Raw genomic sequence first — 20991 nt, forward strand, 5'->3', positions numbered from 1 at the left:
ACAGCCCGTGTCATTTCATTAAGGTACAAGATTGGTCTTCGTTGTGAATTAAAGATATGTTCCGATTTCGAAGGCTCTTGCTACTTTTGTATTTCTGGACTGTGTTCTGTGCTTTGAACCCTCTGTGTTGCTTTATAAAGTTTATATAGACACCTTTGTTGCCTTTATAAATGAATGCTTTTTTGTATTGCAAAATGAATGACTGCTTTTTGAAATCCTGATGCAGAGCTGTTACTGGCTCAAAACGTGATCGCATTGGTTGGTTTCCTGAAATATAATAAAAGGCACAGTCGGATAAGTGATGATATGATAAACGTTTTTTGCACTCATTGTTGTAAAAATTGTTTATTAAGGGGCCCTTTTACTAAGGGCCTGCAAATAGGTGGGATAATGTGGGGTACAAATGCAATAAATAATAATAATAATAATAATAATAAGGTGCGCCAAAAAATGGCCTGCGCTGGTTTAGGCATGTGTTTTGGATGTGCGTAGGTCTATTTCTTCAGCACGCCTGCAAAAAAGGCCTCTTGCAGGGGGGGGGGGGGGGACTGAAAATGGACGTGTGGCAAAATTAAACCCAGCATGCATCCATTTTCGGGGCATGCGGTAGCTGGGCGTTAGTTCCAATTTGACGTGCGTTGTACATGCGTCGGCAACCTGTGCAGCTTAGTAAAAGGTCCCTAAGTGATATATTCAATGATATATTTAGTGATGTACATGAGAAGTTTCTAGTAGATGATTATAATTTTGGGAGGCAATAGAGGAAGTTTCTGTGTATTGGGAGCCAGCTAGATACTTTTCTCCATTGATTAAAGAACCCCTTGAAATGATATAGAAATATTTCTGATATTTATTGGAAGTGTTTTTTTGAAGGATATAGTCTTTATAAAACAAGCTTAAAATAGGTGACTTTTTGAATTTTCCACATTGGTGTTCTGTTATCAAATCAGACTCATCATGTTGGTGATATCTCATGAAAGGAAAGTGGCCCACCACAATCAAAAGCCCTTTCCTTCTTTAAATTTGCGATAGTTTGCTATAAACATATGAGAATTATAAGGGCTTCTTTTAGCAAGCCATGCTAGAGATTTCTGTGTGGCAAATAAAAGGAAGCCCATTCAGTTCCTAGGAGCTTCCTCTCATTAGCCGCGTGGGAATTGCTGGCGCGGCTTTATAACAGTGGCGTAGCCCCACCCACTCAGGCCAACCCAACAGTAGCAAACGTTTAGCGGTAGCTGGTGGGGATCCCAAGCTCGGCCAGCTGAAGACTTCCCCCTGATGGTAATGGAAACACTACTCTCCATGATACCGGCACCTGCGCATGCTCAGTTTTCAGCGCATGCCTGCTGCAGACTGCCAAGATGTAAAGAAGCGTTTTCTCACCACTTGAGATATTGTTTGGGTGGTGGTAGGGGGAGAACACTTGGTGTCCACCCACTTCTTGCCTAGGCCCATCCAAATTCTGTTGTCTGGCTATGCCCCTGCTTTGTAAAAGAAGCCTTAAATGTAGTGGCCAAGTTCTAGAGATCTTGTCATCAGTCTTATATCGTGTCTCTCCAGTCTCTTGAAAAAGGAAATAACAAAATAAGCAGAAGAAATGTAAAAGTATATTATAGAAAGTCAAATAATTCCCCCCCCCCCCCTAGTTCTCTTTCCCCTTGGCAATGGACTCTTGTAACAAGCATCATGCCAAACACTGAAAGATTGGATTACGGCCTGTCGTATTTGATTATTTTTGTCAGCATGCTGACCTAGTGTGCCCTTTTCTTGTGTTGTTCCTTCTGTTTCCATTTTTCATGTCATCCACCTTTCCATCTTGTCAATCAGCTTTTGACTTCCTGATTAAAGTGTCTGTCACAGAAGCAGCTTGGTCTCCACTCAGTTGTTTAATTTGTTTCACATGGCATCCAATTGAGTTATTCATCTAGCCCAGCTGTTCCCAAGTGCTTCCAGCATTACTTTTTCATGTGTTTGCATTTAACCTTTATATCTGTGTACAACAGTGTGAATTGTTCTATTCATTCTGTTGACTGTAGATTGCTATTCCTTGACCTAATACTTGACGCTCCTACGCTAGCTGCTGTAATGTGGTTTAACCAACTGAGGAAAAAGCAATATTTCAACTTGATGTTATGGTAACAACTAAATGGAATGGCTTTCATGAATATAATAGATCTTGTTACCAATTAGAAAAATGTAATAGAAACCCGGAGTTAAACCAGTTTTGAGTTGCCTGAAAATAACATTCATAGGATTTGGCAATCTAAGATATAGTACCTGCCTTTTTCTTTAAAGAGATTAAAACGTCATATTCTCTTTTAATCATCAGTATATCATAACTGTGTGGGATTCTAACTAAACAAATAGATTCAGAAATGCTAACTTAATTAGAATTCCCTCCTTTCCCTCACACCATCAAATTCAACATGATATCATATAATAGCCTGTATGGTATATGGTCAAATGATCTTATGTTGACGTATACCACGGCAAGACAACACAAAGCATTGAAAGTAAAAAACTTTTAAAAATGACTAAATTTTCTAACATAAAATCTATCTGTTCTCTTAATATGCTTCTAATGTTAGTTTCAGTTCTGGAGAAGGAGGACCACAGAAATCTCAGCAATGGCCAGCAGCACTGTACTTCACCTTTGCCTCCCTATCACACATCATCTTTGTCTTCTACTCCACAGTGATAGAGACTATTTCCTAAAACAATGACTGTTCCACCTCTTCTCTTTAGACTCCAGAGTATCAGGGATGTTCAAAGAAACTACAGAGAAGAGGAGGGGAGGGGAAGAACCTGGAACAGAGCAGAGAATAGTCACTCTGTTCTCTTATCCAGCCCCTCTTCTCTCTTATCCAATCCCTCCTCTCCCATTGCTCTTACCCTTGGCCCCTTGGCCTGCCTTCCCCTTCCACCTGCTCCTGTTCCACTCCCTCTTCATTTACATATAATATCCCATGGAATAGGTATTACTAGAGTGATAGTTTTATTCCAGCGCCCTGGGTGGAGGGCAGACCCTCCCTGCCAGAGGGCTGGAGTGGTAGGATGTCCCTGGATGGGAAGAAGCCCAGCCAATGGGGAGTAGTTTTGAAATAGAATGCAGAGAAATAGTGCCGTGGTACTAAAGAGTGATGGGGGGGGGGGGGGCGGGTAGGAATTTGGGAGGAGAAAAGTTAAAGTTATGCCCTTTAGAGGGGTCTTTGGTTGCCTGCAGGTCTGGAGTTACCTGAATATCCCCTGCCATTGACCAGGAAGAAAGAGAGGGGGGTCCTGAGAATTAGAGAGATCCACTGGGAGATAGTGTGCTACGGGTGGGAAGGAAAGGGCCCAGCCCAGGAGCAGGGGACTGGAGCCAGGGAGAGCTCATCCCAGAACCGGGATGAACCAAAGGTGGGTCACTGCTGGAGGACATAAGTACATAAGTATTGCCATACTGGGAAAGACCAAAGGTCCATTGTGCCCAGCATCCTGTTTCCAACAGTGGCCAATCCAGGTCACAGATACCCAGCAAGATTCAAAAAATGTACAAAACATTTTATACTGCTTATCCCAGAAATAGTGGATTTTCCCCAAGTCCATTTAATAACGGTCTATGGACTTTTCCTTTAGGAAGCCGTCCAAACCTTTTTAAAACTCTGCTAAGCTAACCACCTTTACCACATTCTCAGGCAACAAATTCCAGAGTTTAATTAAACGTTGAGCGAAGAAACGTTTTCTCCGATTCGTTTTAAATTTACTACATTGTAGCTTCATTGCATGCCCCCTAGACCTAGTATTTTTGGAATGCATGAACAGACGCTTCACATCTAGCCGTTCAACTCCACTCATTATTTTTATAGACCTCTATCATATCTCCTCTCAGCCGCCTTTTCTCCAAGCTGATGGTCAGATTGAGTGGGGTTTGACCCTGTAAAAGTGAATCAGTGTTAAGAAGAGGAATCCAGCCTTTGGGGATAATATCTCTCTACAGGACGGGCATGGTCAGAAAAAAACTGTATACAGTATATGTAAATAACCCTGAATAAGAATTCCCTGTAGATACACCTGAGGAGGATAGTGGCAAAGATGTTCCCTCTGGGAATAACAGGAGTTGGGTGTTAAGGTTGCTTTGGAGTTTCCTGTGCTGGAAAGATGGTTATTTAAAGTTAAAGCCTGCTTGTTGCAGAGGTTTGCAAATAAAAGTTAACTGTCGTTATTAAACCTTCAGAGTGTTGTGTGGCTCCTGGACTGAAGAGCTGAATGGAACCCAGAACTGGTGAAAGAATCTGACCTCCCAAACCCCTGGATTGCTATTCCAGACCACAGACCCACTCCCAAGCTCGAATGCAGGTGAACTGGAATGAATGAGTGAGGTGAGAGTGGCCCTGAATGTGAAACTGAAGTAAACTGAAAGGAACTCTGCTTTGTGGCCTGGGGCTGGAGTTAGTGCACGGTTGAGACCTGGATCACATACAAATTAAGCCCTGATGATCTCTATTCGATGCCCCGTTGCTCAAAGCTCTGGCACTATTCAGTAGAGCACTGGAAAAATACTGTCATATTAGTGCTGCAACACAGCTCCCTAATGCTCAGCACTAATGACATGCAAATTTAGGTACAATGTCAGCGCTGAGCATTAGGGAGCTGTTTCAAAGTTAGGAGAAGTTTGGCGCCTGCACTGAATAGCTGTGCATCAAGCACAGCTCTTCAGCGCATGCCCAGAATGCCAGAGGGGGGAGGAGGGAAGGAGGAGGAAGAAGTGCCAATTGCCCAGCAGTGCAATGAGTTTTGCAAGCTTTTCTGACTACCCCGGCAAAGCAAAACTTTCTTGCCAGTATAGTATACTGGTCCTTGCACGTCCTTGAGAATCCCTTACGTCTCTTTCCATGGTCACTTTTTGCTTCTTCCAGGGCTCCACAGCACCATTCCCAACCCTGGCTTCCTCCCCACATAGTCTCCTGTAGTGCAGCTTTGGGCTTTGCTTGGTCCCTGTTCAGCTTTTCTCTGGTGTTGGGGATCTCTACAGCTCTGCACAACCCTATTGCCAGCTTCAAGGACGTAGGGTTTTTAGCAGCAAGAGCTATTCCTCCCAATGAGCATTGTGGAGGAATAGGGAGAGACCAGATTAGCATGCATTTGCATGCTAATTATGCTGGGAGCTGGTGAGCTTGTTGATTCACGCACTTGCCAGCTCTCAGCATACAGCACAAGCAAATGCGGGCGCTAGTCCGGCGTTATTGGCCTCTAGCACCCTCATGTGCTTCTGAGCATCAGGGTTCAAATACCTAGAATGCTGCAGAAGAGAGCTACAGTCTATTGCACAGGCAGATCAGAGCTGTCTTTTGTGAGAAATCTTGGCCTGCTGAAAACCAGGATAAGGTGCTGTCACGAAACGCCTAGCACCCACCTGGGGTTAACCCTGCGGCCACCTGGAGGGTCTGTCCCTAGCACTGCTTAGACCCGCCTGCACCAGGGCACGTGTTTTACACTGCACCCTCCTCCCACTGACTGGGTTCTGCTTGCCTCTGGGCTAGACTTCCACTCAAGTTATTCCCCGGTGTTTCTAGGATACTGGGGCCACACACCCAGGGGTCACACAGTTCCTAGAAAGCATTCACAGACCCAAAACACAAACCACCAGGATTCTTAGTCAATCCAACACATCACAGCTAATAAACTAATGGGTTTATTATCACAGAAATAGAACAGTGGATGATAAAAACAGGTTGAAAAACAACAAGCAACAACATGTAACTAAATAAGGATCAATATTAAAACTATCTAAACACTTTGTTACTACCTGGGTAGCACCCGAGGAGTTTCAGAAAAATAACACAGTTCTTGAACAGGGCCTCAGGGCAGAGATGTTTACCCTCTGCACTCCCAGTCTGAAACTGGGAAAAATCTAGTATCTCCTGGCTGGATTTGAACTCCAGGGCCAATCAGAGCCGAGAGCACCAACTTTGAAAGTATCTGGCCAGTGGCACTGCGGGTTACTTTCCCACAGGGCTAAACTGAAAAGAAAACAGCTTTCTGCAACAGCTTTAAAATAGAGACCTGCACGGGAACGGGGTTTGCGGGAATCCCGCGGGGTGGAATCAGTTCCTGTAGTGTTCCCGTGGGGATGGAAACAATTCCTGCGGCGTTCCCTTGGAAGTGTAAGCTGCACCTGCGCCAGCCTCTCATCTACCGAGTATCAAGTTCTTTGACTGATGTTTCCTCCTCCTCCTCCTTGCTTTAACAGCACAAATGCGGAACATATTCCTTTAAGAAGGTGGTAGAGGAACATAAGGATAGGGCCGGATAGACTTCTATGGTCTATGTCCCAGAAGCACCAAAGAAAGACCATAATCAAGTATATAATATCACACTCGTTGATTAAATCATGAATTGATAATGAGTGTGACTACTGGGCAGACTGGATGGACTGTTCAGGCCTTTATTTGCCATCACTTTCTATGTTACTATTAATCCTCTTTGCTCCCGGGCTGATGCGCAGACCTCAGCTCTGACACAGGCACGAGCATCAGATGTCACCTGACCTACTGGCATGTGGCGACCTCTCAGCATAGAGTGCCAGTGAATCAGAGACAAGTCTTACACATGCGCACCAAATTCCAGTGCTGTGGCTCAAATCCAGAGAGAGACTGAGAGAGCTGACTGGAATATTCTTTTATGTACCATTAAATCCTTGCGGAGATGGGTGGGGATGGATTGGGATGGGTTAAATTCTTGCTGGGATGGGTGGGGAAGGGTATGATTCCAACAGGGATAGGCGGAGATGGGTAAGATTTCTGTCCCCATGCAACTCTCTACTTTAAAACACAAAACAAACACCACCTGCCGGCCAAAGAAGAGAAGTACACTGCATGAAAATATTACAATTCACAGGCTTGAAAACCCCCTGTTACACCACAGGTGCCTGGACAGATAAAGGGGAATTCTTTTATAACACCCCACAGAGATCTGTGACTATTTTTTTTAACATGTAGCATAACTTAGTGAAGACTGGTCCTAGCCTTCCTCTGAAGAGATGATACAAAAGCCCCCAGACGGAGAGAAGGAGTCAAGAGAGGAACTGGAGCAAACACAGAGCTATGCCCATGACTACCTTTCTTCCTCAGAAGTAAATTGAGCATTTATTTCTTTTGCACTTCACTATTTACTATTTCATTATTTGGATAGGCATCAGCATTTTGCTCTTGATAAGAAGCTTCCTGATAAGGCTCACAAGGCTGGCTTTACCATTGAGTGACTGTGTTCTTTGCACATGGCCCTGCTTTGCAATGGGTCTCTGCAGTGGCTCATGGGCTGATCCTGAGGCTCACTCTAGCATTTCAATGGAGGGGGGTTATTTATTTATTTATTTTATTTATTTGTTACATTGTATCCCACATTAAATCTGAGGGGGTTTGAAATCTTGCCACCAGGTCAAAAACATCTATAAGTGGTGTTACCTATGGTGGGGAAGGAAGGGAGGACAAGCTTTAGCTTGGTCTGACATGATATATTCTAACATTTTCCCATTGTAACCCCAGTTCTGTTAATCTCATATATTCTAATATTTGTTCATTGTATATCCAGTTCTGTTAATCTTCCCCTTTAGTTCCACTAGCAGCATTCAAGGAGGTCATTCCACCAGTGAGTCACTTTTCACAGTTGGTCAGCTGGACTTCATCACCGATTGCATGCAAAGCTCTCCAAACTTGGTCTGGCTATGTATATAGTGATGCTATGATATCTGACAGAGCTGAAGCTTCTACTACATAAATAAGAAAAATAGTCCCAGCAGTCACAAATTGCTTCATATTAAATGTAGATCACCGCTAAACACATGCATTCTTAAGAACTATAAAGGGATCTTAAGATGTCACTGCATTCCAATAATTTCTTATGCAGTACTGCATAATCATTGATCCCAGTATTAGATTTTTAATTTTTTCATTAAATATTTTGCAGTCTCTTATCAAAAAATCAAAAGTCACTTAGCTTAGGAAAAACTGGAGCCTCTGTCGACATGGCCAAGTTTTGACTTCTTCTTCAGGGTAGAGGTCTACTATAAAACAATATACACAGCAGGGGCATAGCCAGACCTCGGCGGGAGGGTGGTCCTGAGCCCGAGGTAAGGGGGCACAGTTTAGTCCGCTGCTGACCCCCCCTGCCTCCGACCCGCACCACTTTTGACCCACCCCGCCGCTGCCCCTCCCTCGCCATTTTCGACCCCCCTCCCGCCACTGATCCTCCCCCATCCCCAACCCCCACCAGCCGGTCTTCTTCAGCGCCGGTCTCCGGCGCATTTACTGATCTGTTTCTGTGAGCCCTGACTCCTGACGTCCTGCATGCACATGTGCAGGACATCAGGAGTCAGGACTCAGGACTCACAGAAACAGATCAGCGAACACGCCGGAGACCGGTGCTGAAGAAGACTTCGGCTGGCGGGAATCGGGGACCCCCGCCAGCAAAGGTACCTGGTGGGGGTGGGGGCGGGGGAGGGTCAGTGGCGGGAGGGGGGGGGGTCAAAAGTAGAGGGAGCTAGGGCTAAATCTGTGGGGGCCCATGCCTCCGTGGCCCCACCTAGCTACGCCCCTGATACACAGTACATATCCAAAGAATCAGCATTTTGAAATACTTCTTCAATTAATGTCAATGGTAACAACTCACAAACATTCCATTTGATCTCTCACTCAGCATCAGGAAAGATGGTGACACCACTTAAATAATAAACAGCTGATCAGCAAGCTCAAAACTGATAGGATGAATGTTACAATCTTTAGGGCCCAATCAGAACAAAACAGACTAAAGACCACCACTCCATCTCTGTATTCAAACCCCGAGGGTATAGCGTTTTCAATTGAACGTTGCTCCTTATAATTCAGGAAATGTTCAACATTCCCACTCTCCTACTCAAGTGGGATGCTGGGTGCTGGGTCTCACTCAGTGCAGTGAGTGCACAGTGGTGTTACTGGGCTTAGTGGATTGTGTTCTGGAATTTTCTGGCCTTTTCTTTTGGGTCTGCTTATTTCTGTTTGTGTTTCTGTGAGTTTCCACTGATGGTGGCAAGACAGGATTGTGAAAAACTACAGAAGGACCTTACGAGACTGGGAGACTGGGCGGCTAAATGGCAGATGATGTTTAATGTGAGCAAGTGCAAGGTAATACATGTGGGAAAAAAGAACCCGAATTATAGCTACATCATGCAAGGTTCCACGTTAGGAGTTACGGACCAAGAAAGGGATCTGGGTGTTGTCGTCGATAATACACTGAAACCTTCTGCTCAGTGTGCTGCTGCGGCTAGGAAAGCGAATAGAATGTTGGGTATTATTAGGAAAGGTATGGAAAACAGGTGTGAGGATGTTATAATGCTGTTGTATCGCTCCATGGTGCGACTGCAACTAGAGTATTGTGTTCAATTCTGGTCGCCGCATCTCAAGAAAGATATAAGCAGAATTGGAAAAGGTGCAGCGAAGGGCGACTAAAATGATAGCGGGGATGGGACGACTTCCCTATGAAGAAAGACTAAGGAGGCTAGGGCTTTTCAGCTTGGAGAAGAGACGGCTGAGGGGAGACATGATAGAGGTATATAAAATAATGAGTGGAGTGGAACAGGTGGATGTGAAGCGTCTGTTCACGCTTTCCAAAAATACTAGGACTAGGGGGCATGCGATGAAACTACAGTGTAGTAAATTTAAAACAAATCGGAGAAAATGTTTCTTCACCCAACGCATAATTAAACTCTGGAATTCGTTGCCGCAGAACGTGGTGAAGGCGGTTAGCTTGGCAGAGTTTAAAAAGGGGTTAGATGGCTTCCTAAAGGACAAGTCCATAAACCGCTACTAAATGGACAATTCCAGGAATAACATGTATAGAATGTTTGTACGTTTGGGAAGCTTGCCAGGTGCCCTTGGCCTGGATTGGCCGCTGTCGTGGACAGGATGCTGGGCTCGATGGACCCTTGGTCTTTTCCCAGTGTGGTATTACTTATGTACTTATGTACAGGAATTTCTGGCTGACTACAAACTGACAAAAACCATTGCCATGACATCCCAACCAACTGTCTTGTTACAAACAAACTGACCAGACCCCCCATTGTCATGACATCCCAACTGTTTGTTACTAAGCAGAGGTGTGGCAAGGACAAGGCCCTATCATAGGTCTCCTATGTACTTGCAGGACTGCTGATTGGGTGATATATGAGGTGGCCCTTTGTGACGGGAAGGGTATATAAGTAACTGCTCATCTAAAGAAATGCTGAAATAGTCTGGATGGCAGGACAGTTTCATATCCTTGTCACAGCCTATTTCCAGGAGTGGGTACTCTTCCCCCCCCCCCCCCCCCCCCGATACAAACTAATTTTCTATAGCTAAAATTCTTTCTTTCTTCCTTTCTCTCTGTTTCACGACCTTTGTAAGTTTGTATGACAGTGAGGATTAAAACTTTCCTTCCTAATGTTAGACTCTGTTCTGTAAAACTACTGATGCCAAGAGCCAATAGTATTTCTTCTGCTGTTGCTAGTGAGAAATAAAGATTCCTTTTCTTCTTCTAACTTAGCCTGAATTTTTTTTTATAAGAATAGCATGACCAAACGCGCAGCCTAGTACAATTGCACCTGTGGTGTTGAGACACCTGCATGTCAATCATGGATGCACTGAACGCTGTTGTGGCTGATGCTTTGCTGGTTTTGGATGAGAGTTTGTAGACCAGGAGGAGATATCCCAATCCCAGAGTACTTAGGCCCAGGACCTGCCTCATAGACCTCACTGACCAGCAATGCCTTACTAAGTACCACTTTAATAGGGCTGCCATTCTGCACCTCTGTGACCAGCTACAACCCCTCCTCTAGGCCAGAACACTCAGGAATAATCCAGTGCCAGTCCACCTTAAGATCACTGCCTCCCTCGTCTTTCCTGCTATTGGCACTTTTTAGTCACCCAGCCTGCCACCTCTAATTGCCTTGCCCAGTTCCTCGCTGCCTTCTTCACCCACACCTCACACTATATAACCTTCCCCACTGTTGCCAGGACCTTCAGAACAACATGGTTCAATTCTATGCCAGTCATCTCTCAGTCATCAGCTACACACACATCACACTCGGACCCCCCTGAGCACATGAGGAGACCTATAGGAACATAAAATCATATTACTCCGTGAACATGCAGGTCATGTGTGATGCTCACGGGGAGATTGTGGACATGTGGTAAGTATTTGCCTCACAGCCCTACCTGATCCTCCCCCTTCATCTCCCTGTCCCCTCTAGGGGCGACTTTCCCACCCCTCACTTTAGCTGCTGGGGATAGCCCAGGCCTTGTGGGAGCAAACACAGTGTCAAGTACTTCCTTGTGGGTCTCCCATTGCACTCAGAGGCATCAGGAGATGCAGCCACTTCTGCTACCCCATGGAAATTGGACCACCTGATTGGCCCTGTGACTGAGTTGCTGCTGGGCACAGCACCCAGAGGGACCTGGGTGCAAGGTAATCCCACTAGACTGAGGTCCTGCAAGTCCCATCCACACCTGCTTGAATGCTGGTTGCTTGGCCGGAGCTGAGGAGGTTGCTGTGAATCTGGGCTGGGTGGTGTGGGCACTGGTGCCACTTGTGGCTGGTGTGGAAGGTGATGCTGTTGGAATGCTGGCTTCACCAGTTCCCCTGGGAGGGTCAGGCGCCTGCTGGGTGGGCAATGTGCTGGACAAGACCTCTGTGTAATCATCTTGCCGGATCTCCCGAAGCTGCAGCCACATATTGGTCTAGCATCTCTGATCTCCTAATGAATGGAACGCAGCACCTGCAGGCATTCATCTTGGGCTTGGAATCTCTGCTGCTGAACTTTAATCCCCTCACGCAGCAGCTGTGGCTTCTGGCGCCGGTAGACAGCCTACTACACATCTTGGGCCAGGAGTTTGTTGCCCAGCTGCACAACCTGCCACCTGTGGTGGGACAGTCTCCTTCGGGCCAGCTGTGGCTCCACTTCTGGCTCCTCAGCCTATACAGGGACATCTGGCATATCTGAGTGGGGATGTGTGGGTTCAACCAGTAATTGGTTGTCAGACTCTCGAGGATAGTCTGGACTCGTGAGCCCTTGGGCCACTGCCGAGGAGCGGCAGCAGCAGGAGAACCATCCAAACAAGAGACAAGGCCGAACACAGACGGATTGGTAAAACAAGACTGGAACCGCCGGACTGAAGCTGCAGCTGAGGCAGAGCAAGCTGGAAGAGGCAGGGCAGGAACAGCTAGACTTCACCTGTGCTTGACCGCCGTTCCCCAGGGGTTGAGCCCCCTGGGTGCGGGCGGCCTGCAGGACTATGGGACAGAAGGGAAAACCAGAACTGCAGGGTCCAGCAGGTGGCCAGCAAAGAGTCAAGTAGCCCAGGAAACAAGCAGGAACAAAGGCAGGCAGTAACAGTAGAATACTCTAGAAAACAAGCAGGGTCAAAGGCAGGCAGCAACAGCAGAACACTCCATGAACCAAGCAGGGTCAAAGGCAGGATAAAAAGTAACAGGGTAGCACTGCAACAAACACTCACCGACGAGAAACTCATCAGACGACCTCTGTTGCAAAGACAACCTAGAAAGTTTCCAGGAGGTAATGAAGGCACTACAGGTGAGGTTACCAGTAAGGGTGGGGCTTGGCAGCAACAACAGCAGAACATGGCTTGGCTGGAACAGGATCCCGGAATAGACTAGACTGGACTGGAACGGATTTCAGGATTTTCACACAGACTTCAGGATTAACAAACAGACTTGGCTTGGTTGGAGGAACTCCAAAGCAAGTCCCAAAGGGTATATAGTCACAATTGTGACACTGGTCCTCCTCTTCCTCCCCTACAGGTATATCCTAGCAGATTCTTCTGCTGGTACAGTGCCCTCCTGTGACTCCTCTGTTGCCACTGACTCCCCCTCCTCCACTTGAGGTGCCTATGCTGCCTGCTGGTCCCATCCTCTGCCTCCGACTCAGAGTCCTCACCTGCATAGGGAAAGTAGAAGAAATGTATGTGTTGCATTAGCTAACCTGTCAGTCTTTTGCGGCCTTCCCAAACTTATCACTCCATATATATTCATTTACCACATGATGAGGACCGCCATGTTTTGACGGGATAACCTGCCTGCCTCAGAAACACTTGTAGGTATAGGATATGATACGAGCATATAATGTGAACAAATGTAGCTCACAAAATAGTGCAGAAAACGGCAAGGCTTAGAAAAGCCGTAGTAAACAACGGAGGCACTGCAGGAAACCGCAGTGAAAACCTTTGGGTTATCCCACCAAAACTTGGTCCTGTGCCGGGTCCATTTTGGTGCTAATAAATGTTTTCTCCCTGGACAATTACCTGTGTGGGATCTTCTTATATATACTCCCAGAGCTGATACTTCTGTTGTCTTCTCTTCTTTTTTTTGTTGCAATTAGTGTACAGAAACTTCCAGTAAAATAGAAAGGCCATTTTTATTACAGGCCATTTAACTCATGCATCAAACATGTCCACATATTACATCAGTTTTCAAAAGAAAAATACCTACATATTTCCCTTTGAATTCCTCTGAAAATACCCCCACACATTACATATACAAAGATCTTGAGAAAATGTATGTGCACACTGTTGAAATCCAAACATATGCATGCAAATCGAACCCCGACCCCAACTCTGCTCCTGGGAATGCCTCTGACCACCTCAGGTTAAAATATGTGAACATTGACAGTAAGGGCCAGATTCTATAAATGGTGCCAGACTTATGCCTGCTGAAACCTGGTGAAAATGATGGTGCCCAAGATAGACGCACTGGCCCAGTATTCTGTCACTATGCGCACAAATGTTCGGAATGCCCATGACACGCCCATGCTCCTCCCATAGCCATGACCCCTTTCGAGATACACACTATCCTGCTTATAATCGAACGAGAAAAACGCCCAAGAGCCGACCTAAATCGGGAGATGGACGTTAATCTCACAAAAACGAGTAAATCCATATAATCGAAAGCAATGTTTCAGTGCGTCCATGTCGCTCGTACGTGGACGTAAAAACGCCCAAATAAGAGGCGTGTCGGGGGCGTGTTAGGGGCGGTGATACGACGTGGACGGGTACAACGTATAACGAATAGCGAAAGGGCTCTGGTTGAGCGGGAAGATGGGCGTAATATGATGGACCCGAAATAAAAGCGACCAGAGCAAGGGGGAAAGCGTCTTTAGACTCATTAGCGATTGTGTGTAGTTGGAGAGTGGCGATATTGTTGGTGGAAGAGCTGAAGTGGTGGTTGCAGAGAGAAAGCCGAGCGTGTTCAGTACCTGTGACGGTCGTCTGTGTGCCCTGCCTCTTTTTGTGTCTTACCCTTTCACCGTTCCTTACTCCTACTCCTTTGCTCCATCGCCCCCTTCCCCTCCCCCTATCCCTCCCCATTCACTCTTCCCACGTGTATACTGTATTCCCTGACCTCCGTTTGTCTCTGTGTGCCTGTACTGTTTGGCGAGTGAGTGGCCAGAGGGGCGTAGTGGCTGGAAGTGACAGATCTGTGTGTGTTGCTGTTTGACTACTAGTCCTAATACTTGCACTGGTGGTGGGGATATGGATGCACTTAATGCACTTGTGGCATTCATGCTACACGAAGAGGCCACCCACCGCAGGAGGTATTCACGGCCCCGAGTGTTTAGGCCCCGCACCACCTTCCTACAACTCACTGACCAGCAGTGTCTAACAAGGTTCAGGTTTGATAGGGCCACCATTCGTCAGCTGTGTGAGCAGCTGAAACCCCTCCTTCAGCCCCAGACACGTAGGAATAACCCCATCCCTGCCCACCTCAAAATCACTTCCGCTCTCTCTGTCCTGGCCACTGGCAGTTTTCAATCCGTATTAGCTGCTAACACAGGCCTCACCCAGGCTTCTATTTCACACTGTCTCACCCAGTTCCTGGATGCCTTCATAACTCACACCTCACACTAAATCACTTTCCCCACCACCCCCCAGGCTCTGCACAACAACATGGCCGCCTTCTATGCTGTTGCTAGATTCCCCTCGGTCATCGGTGTGATAGACTGCACACACGTAGCCCTCAGACCCCCCCGGGCACACGAAGCCACCTACAGAAATAGGAAGGCATTTCATTCTATGAACATGCAAGTTGTATGTGATGCCCAGGGGGAGATATTAGACGTGTGTGCCAGGTACCCCGGCTCCAGCCACGATGCCTACATCCTACAGCACTCGGGCATCTTCCGCAGGTTCGAGCAAGGGGAGTTCATTGGTGGATGGCTACTAGGTAAGTGCAACATGCATGTACCACCCATACTAGACCTCCTCCACTGGGCAACCCTCCGCCCTGGCTTCCTCCACCACAACCCACTATCCAAATCCCCCTGCCCCCCCTGTACCTGCTCCAAGCGATACACACTCATCTATCTCATTCTGCTTTTCTGCAAAGGTGACCGAGGCTACCCGCAGAGGACATGGCTCATGACCCCCCTGATCCACCCACAACCAGGGCCAGAAGAAACCTACAACAGGAAACATCGCAGCACCCGGGGGATCATTGAGCGCACCTTTGGTTTATTGAAAAACCGCTTCCGCTGTCTGGACCGGTCTGGAGGAGAGCTGCTCTACAGTCCAGAAAAGGTGGCCAAGATCTTTGTGGCGTGCTGTATGTTACACAATTTGGCCCAGCGCAGAGGACAGCCTCTCCCAGAGGAGCCACAGCCACCACCAGAAGAGGCCCCAGATGAGCTGGAAGAGGAGCCCCCTCCACCCCCAGCCCACAGAGCAGAGCTCAATGCCTACCAGCTTGGCGTAAGAGCAAGACAAAGACTCATTGAAACAAGTTTTAGGTGAATGTAAGTGAGCATTTATTTTTTACATACAGTGCATATGTGTTTGGTCAACCCCACCACCACCACCCCCCCCCTCCCACACCCACCCCCCTCCCACCAACCCTCACCCTACAGCATGTCCCATCATTTTCCCCTTCCCTTCCCCCGTCCCCTCCTACCCCTCCCACGCCCTTCCTTTGCAGCTGGTGCTGCACGGGAAGTCTCTTCCCCCTCTTCGGAGCTGCTGCTCCCAGTGTCCTCCTCCCTATCCCCACGGCAGCCTGCGGCTTCGGCTGCACCGTGGAAATCGGGCCACCTTCTTGGTTGTAGTGGTCTGGCCACAGGACCCAGAATGGGAGAAGCAGGAGTGGGTGCGGAGGCTGAGGAGCGCAATGCCCACCTCTTAGCTGGTGGTTGCTGGTGGTCAGTGGAGGAGGAGGTTGATGGCAGGGGCTGCTCCAGCAGCACTGGGGCTGGAGTAGGCGCGGTGCCCTGAGGGTGCAGGTGTTGGATGCTCTGCTCCAGCCGTCTCAGTTGCTGGAGCACCTCCTGGTGGCCTTCACGTTGCACCTGGAGGAGTTCTTGGTGTGCTCGCTGCTGTGCCTCCAGTGCTTGGCGCTGCAGCTCCAGTTTCTGCTGGCGGTACTCCTCCAAGTGCACGTTGTGGCGGAGTAGTTCCGTGGCCAGCCGCAGGAGTTGCCTCCTTTGGGCGGATGGCCTCTGGCGGGGAGCTGGGCCCTCCTCCTCCTCACCAAAGTCCTCCGGTGCTGGAGGTGCGGCCTCTGCTGGTGCAGGTGGTGGTGGTGGTGGCAGAGCCTGGACAGCTGGTGCAGGTGGTGGTGGTGGTGGTGGCAGAGGCTGGACAGCTGGTGCAGGTGGTGGTGGTGGTGCTGGCAGAGGCTGGACAGCTGGTGGTGGTAGAGGCTGGACAGCTGGTGCAGGTGGTGGTGGACGCGGAGGATGCACAGCTGGTGCAGGTGGTGGAGGCTGGACTGCTGGTGCTGCAGGCTGTGGAGGTTGAGGCTGGACGGATGGTGTAGGGCGTTGGCCTTGCAGGCCACTAGGGCCAGCCTCCTCTGAGTCTTCACCTGTATAGCACAAGAGTGAGGAATAGTGTTGGTGCAAATAACCCACTTTTGTCTTTCAGCATTCATATACATTGGTATGTCCCCCAACCTGATGACCCAGCAAAGAGATGGTGAGGAGAAATGGAATTGACACGGGTACGAAAGAGAGAGGCCCGCAGGCAGCTGGGTAGAGGTGGTGGATGAGCAGCCAAGAGAAGGACACCACTCACAACGTTGTGCACAAGCTGTTAGTTGTATAATTGTTAAATTGAACAACATTGCAGCATGTGTTGTGTTACTACTGACTTGCTAAACTGCATAGAACTGCTTTATGACCCCCATTACAGGCTCCTTCAGTTGAATGCATGTGGCCCACACTCAGTAGAGCACAGAGGTCACAGGAGGAACTAGGCACAGTTTGGTAAAATGGGAAAATAGGAGGGAGTAGTAGGGAAGGACGGCCCCCAGAGTTCTGCCACAGTAGTAACCTACACACACCCATAGGAGCCAACTGGAAAGTAGTATTGGGGGTGCTAAGCCCAGTGACCAACACTCCTCCCTGCACAGCTACATGATCTTTCCTCAATATTGGGGGTGCTCACACACACACACAGCACCCACCCTGTCTGCTTGCTCCTATAACACACATGACCACTACCACTACTCAAATAGAGCTTACAATTAATTCTATAAATATGGGCACACAGGACAAGTAAGAGGAAACCCAATGACAACGGTAGGGATAGGGAGTAAGGGTAGAGAGCTAGTGAGTAGGGGTTACCAGGTCACAACAGCATCATAAAGGTGGCCTGTTAATATACAGAAAGACAGCCAGAGATACTCCCCCCCCACCCCCACCCCCACCTACCTCCCTCCTCCTGCCCCCCACTCCTCACCTCCCTCCCCCTGACCCCAACTTCTATAACACAAGTGTACTGCAGCACAACAGATACCCCAACTGCATAATGAAACACCTACCTGAGTCCTCAGCCTGGCCCGAGGTGTCCATGGAGCCAATCCCGTGGATGCCCTCCTGGGGTAGGAGGGAGTACACCATCAGCTCGATGGGTGTAAGGTTGGCAGTATCATTGCCTGGGGGATTGGCCCCTGCCTTCCTCCGAACATCCCTCCTCAGCTTCCGCCACTTCCTCTTGCAGTCCTCCACGTCTCTCCCAGCATGGAAGACAGCATTCAGGCTGTCCCGTACTGCCTCCCATTCCCGCTGCTTTACTGTTGCTGCCAGCCTCTGCCCTGTGGGAGCAAACAGACTCCGGTGCCGCTGTACAATTTCTTGTACCAGGAGCTCCACCTCTGCCTCGAGAAAATTACCCTTCCGGGTCGGCGGCATGCGTGGTGGCATTGTACCAATGGGGTTTTCGAAAATACGGAGTGGGCGTTTATATAGGCGCCAAGAACGCCCATTGAGACGGGGGAATAGGCGTTTCTGATTTGGGCGCTACTTTTTCAATTATACACATAATTCCTAAGCGTGCCCAGCTCAGATAGCGATTAGGAACACATGGTTTCGATTATGAGTAGATAAGTATGGGCGTCTCCACCTGCCTTCCCTTTCTTCATTGCCATTTTACCTGCCATTTCCTGCACTGAGACCTTGCCCGATGTTCGTAATAATCAGTTACAGGGTTTTACCCTCACTTAGCATGCTTGGGTACACCTGTGTATTTAGGGGGGGGGGAAATTATTGTTGGCCCTCAGCCACCACGCCTTCCGTTTCCTGTCTTCCACATCGCCTGATGCTCCCTTCCTTTCTCCCATTCTCTCTGCCTGGTTGTAGCAGGCAGTGTGTGGGGGCCACGAATTTGCTACACTCACCCCAAATCAAGCACCCCTCGGTAAGAGTCATTTCAATCAGGGAGATGTGCAGCTAATGTTCCAGAAGATAAAAGGCGCACTACACAGTCTTGAAACAGACGTTCATGGTAAGCTCTCATTTGTCTGCCACCTCTTCTCTTTGTGCTCATAGTCAAGGAGTGTGCATTCACTGTATGTATGTAGTCTGGAGTCAGATGTTAGGTAGCTCTGTTTTCACCAGGTTCCTGTGCACTGTACTGTGGGGTTGGCAGGTCCTCAGTGGTGTGGTCCAGCGGTTGGAGGTGCTGTATTGGTTCCCGGTAGCTTCCATCTTCCTTGTTTATGTGGTGTACCCCAGTCCCCATTTATGAAGTGGCCACCCATTCTCAAGGTCCATAGGCGGGGGAGGGGAGAATGATTAATGCAATGGATGTGTATAGCACATTATGGACCACCTTCCTAAATTGCTCCATAGGTAGTAGGGTAGGGAACATGCACATTACATTGTTTTTAATCGGTAGCCTGGACAAAATGATCGAGGTGGCTACAGGTAGTGCCACTGAGGCCTATGACGTGGTGGTGAGGGAAAGGGGTGTGTGTACAGGTACCAACCCAAAGTAACTGGTGGTGGCTAAAGCATGATGGCTGCTGTGGCCTAGTGGTTAGAGCACCAGCCTTATAATCATAAGGTTGCTGGTTCAAATCCCACCTAAGGCAAGTCAGTTCAGCGACAAAGTTTGACACAAACCCAGAATACTTGAATGTAACACACCTTGATCGACTACTGGAGAAAGTGTGATCACACCTGCAAATAATGAGCACCATTTTTATTTGTGGCCTTCCCTAACACAAGTATTACATTGCAACTGTGATGAAGTAACCATCCATCTATTGGGTTTCCCATTGTTTCCCTTTTGCTCCTCAGCATTATATACCATAGCTGATGTATTCAATGTGAAAATATGAGCCAGCTGTTTGTATTGTAGGTCCTTCTTGCCCCCCCCCCCCACCCCACCAATGTGGCTTGTGGGTAAGGATATGTGTCCATCAGACAGCAAACACTTTGTATGTGGTACCTGGAGTTATGTGGAAGTGTGTACCTGGCAGATCACACGTGGTACACTATTAATCTCTTATTGATGGCACTCTGTATTGTGGGTCAGTATGGTGGAGGGGAGGGAGGGAGGAAGGGAGAGAGAGATGCTGGCTGGCCATTTTTATTAATGAACACAAATATCCATCCAGCCTCCCCGGCCCAACCCCCCTGCACATATGGGCCATGCAGGTTGGAATGAACAGGTGGCGTTCTGTCTGGCCAACATTCTCAGACATACATCACCTTCTCATTCACACAGCACATTTAATGCTATGCATATTGCTGCCTCCTTCCTCTCAACTCAACAGCACCATTTGGTGATATGTAATGCACAAGGGAGACAAACACACACACACACCCTGATAGTTATATTATAACAAAAATTTATTTGGCCCCCATCCCCACCCCCACCCCTACAAAATAACCCCAACAATGCCCTCCTCCCCCCCACAACTCCCCACACACCCCAACAATTCCCTCCCCCACCCCCCACAGAACCCCCAACATTTCCCTCCCCCCACACACACAACCCCAACAATTCCCTCCCTCCCTCCCCCCACACACACAACACCAACAGGCCCCCCTATTTAAATTAAGGGCGGCCACGCCCTCTTAGTAAGGCCCTCTGTAGCAGGGCAATGAGCAGCCCCAGCAGTACCCTTAGTGGGCCCTGGAGCTGCTCATTGCCCTGCCGTAGGGCTGTCACCTCCTGCAGCAGCTGGTGCTGGCCAACTATAATCTGCTGCTGGCCATCTACCAGCTGCTGCAGGAGGCGCACTACAGTCGCCGGCCCAAAGGCTGGAGGTGGGCCAGGGGACATGGATGATGGCCCAGGGGATGGAGGTGGGCCAGGGGACACAGAAGCTGGCCCAGGGGATGGAGGTGGGCCAGGGGACACAGAAGCTGGCCCAGGGGATGGAGGTGGGCCAGGGGACACAGAAGCTGGCCCAGGGGATGGAGGTGGGCCAGGCGATGGTGCTGCAGGTGGGGAGGGGTCCTCATGCAGGTCTATAATGAGGACTCCCTCCTCCGAGTCCTCCTCCTCCTCTTCTTGCTGGTGGCCCGCCTCCTGGCCTGGCTCCTGCTCCTCCTCTTCCTCCATGTGCCCTTCCTCCTGCTCTTCCTCCTCCTCCTCCTCCTCCTCCTGGGGGTGGTGGCCCTCCTCATCCTGGCGCTCACTTTCCTGCTGGTGGAGCCCTGTGTATGTAAAAGGAGTGTGATTGAGATCAGTGCATACACCATGG

This window comes from Microcaecilia unicolor, chromosome 9 (assembly GCF_901765095.1).
Source record: "Microcaecilia unicolor chromosome 9, aMicUni1.1, whole genome shotgun sequence".
Classification (NCBI taxonomy): domain Eukaryota; kingdom Metazoa; phylum Chordata; class Amphibia; order Gymnophiona; family Siphonopidae; genus Microcaecilia; species Microcaecilia unicolor.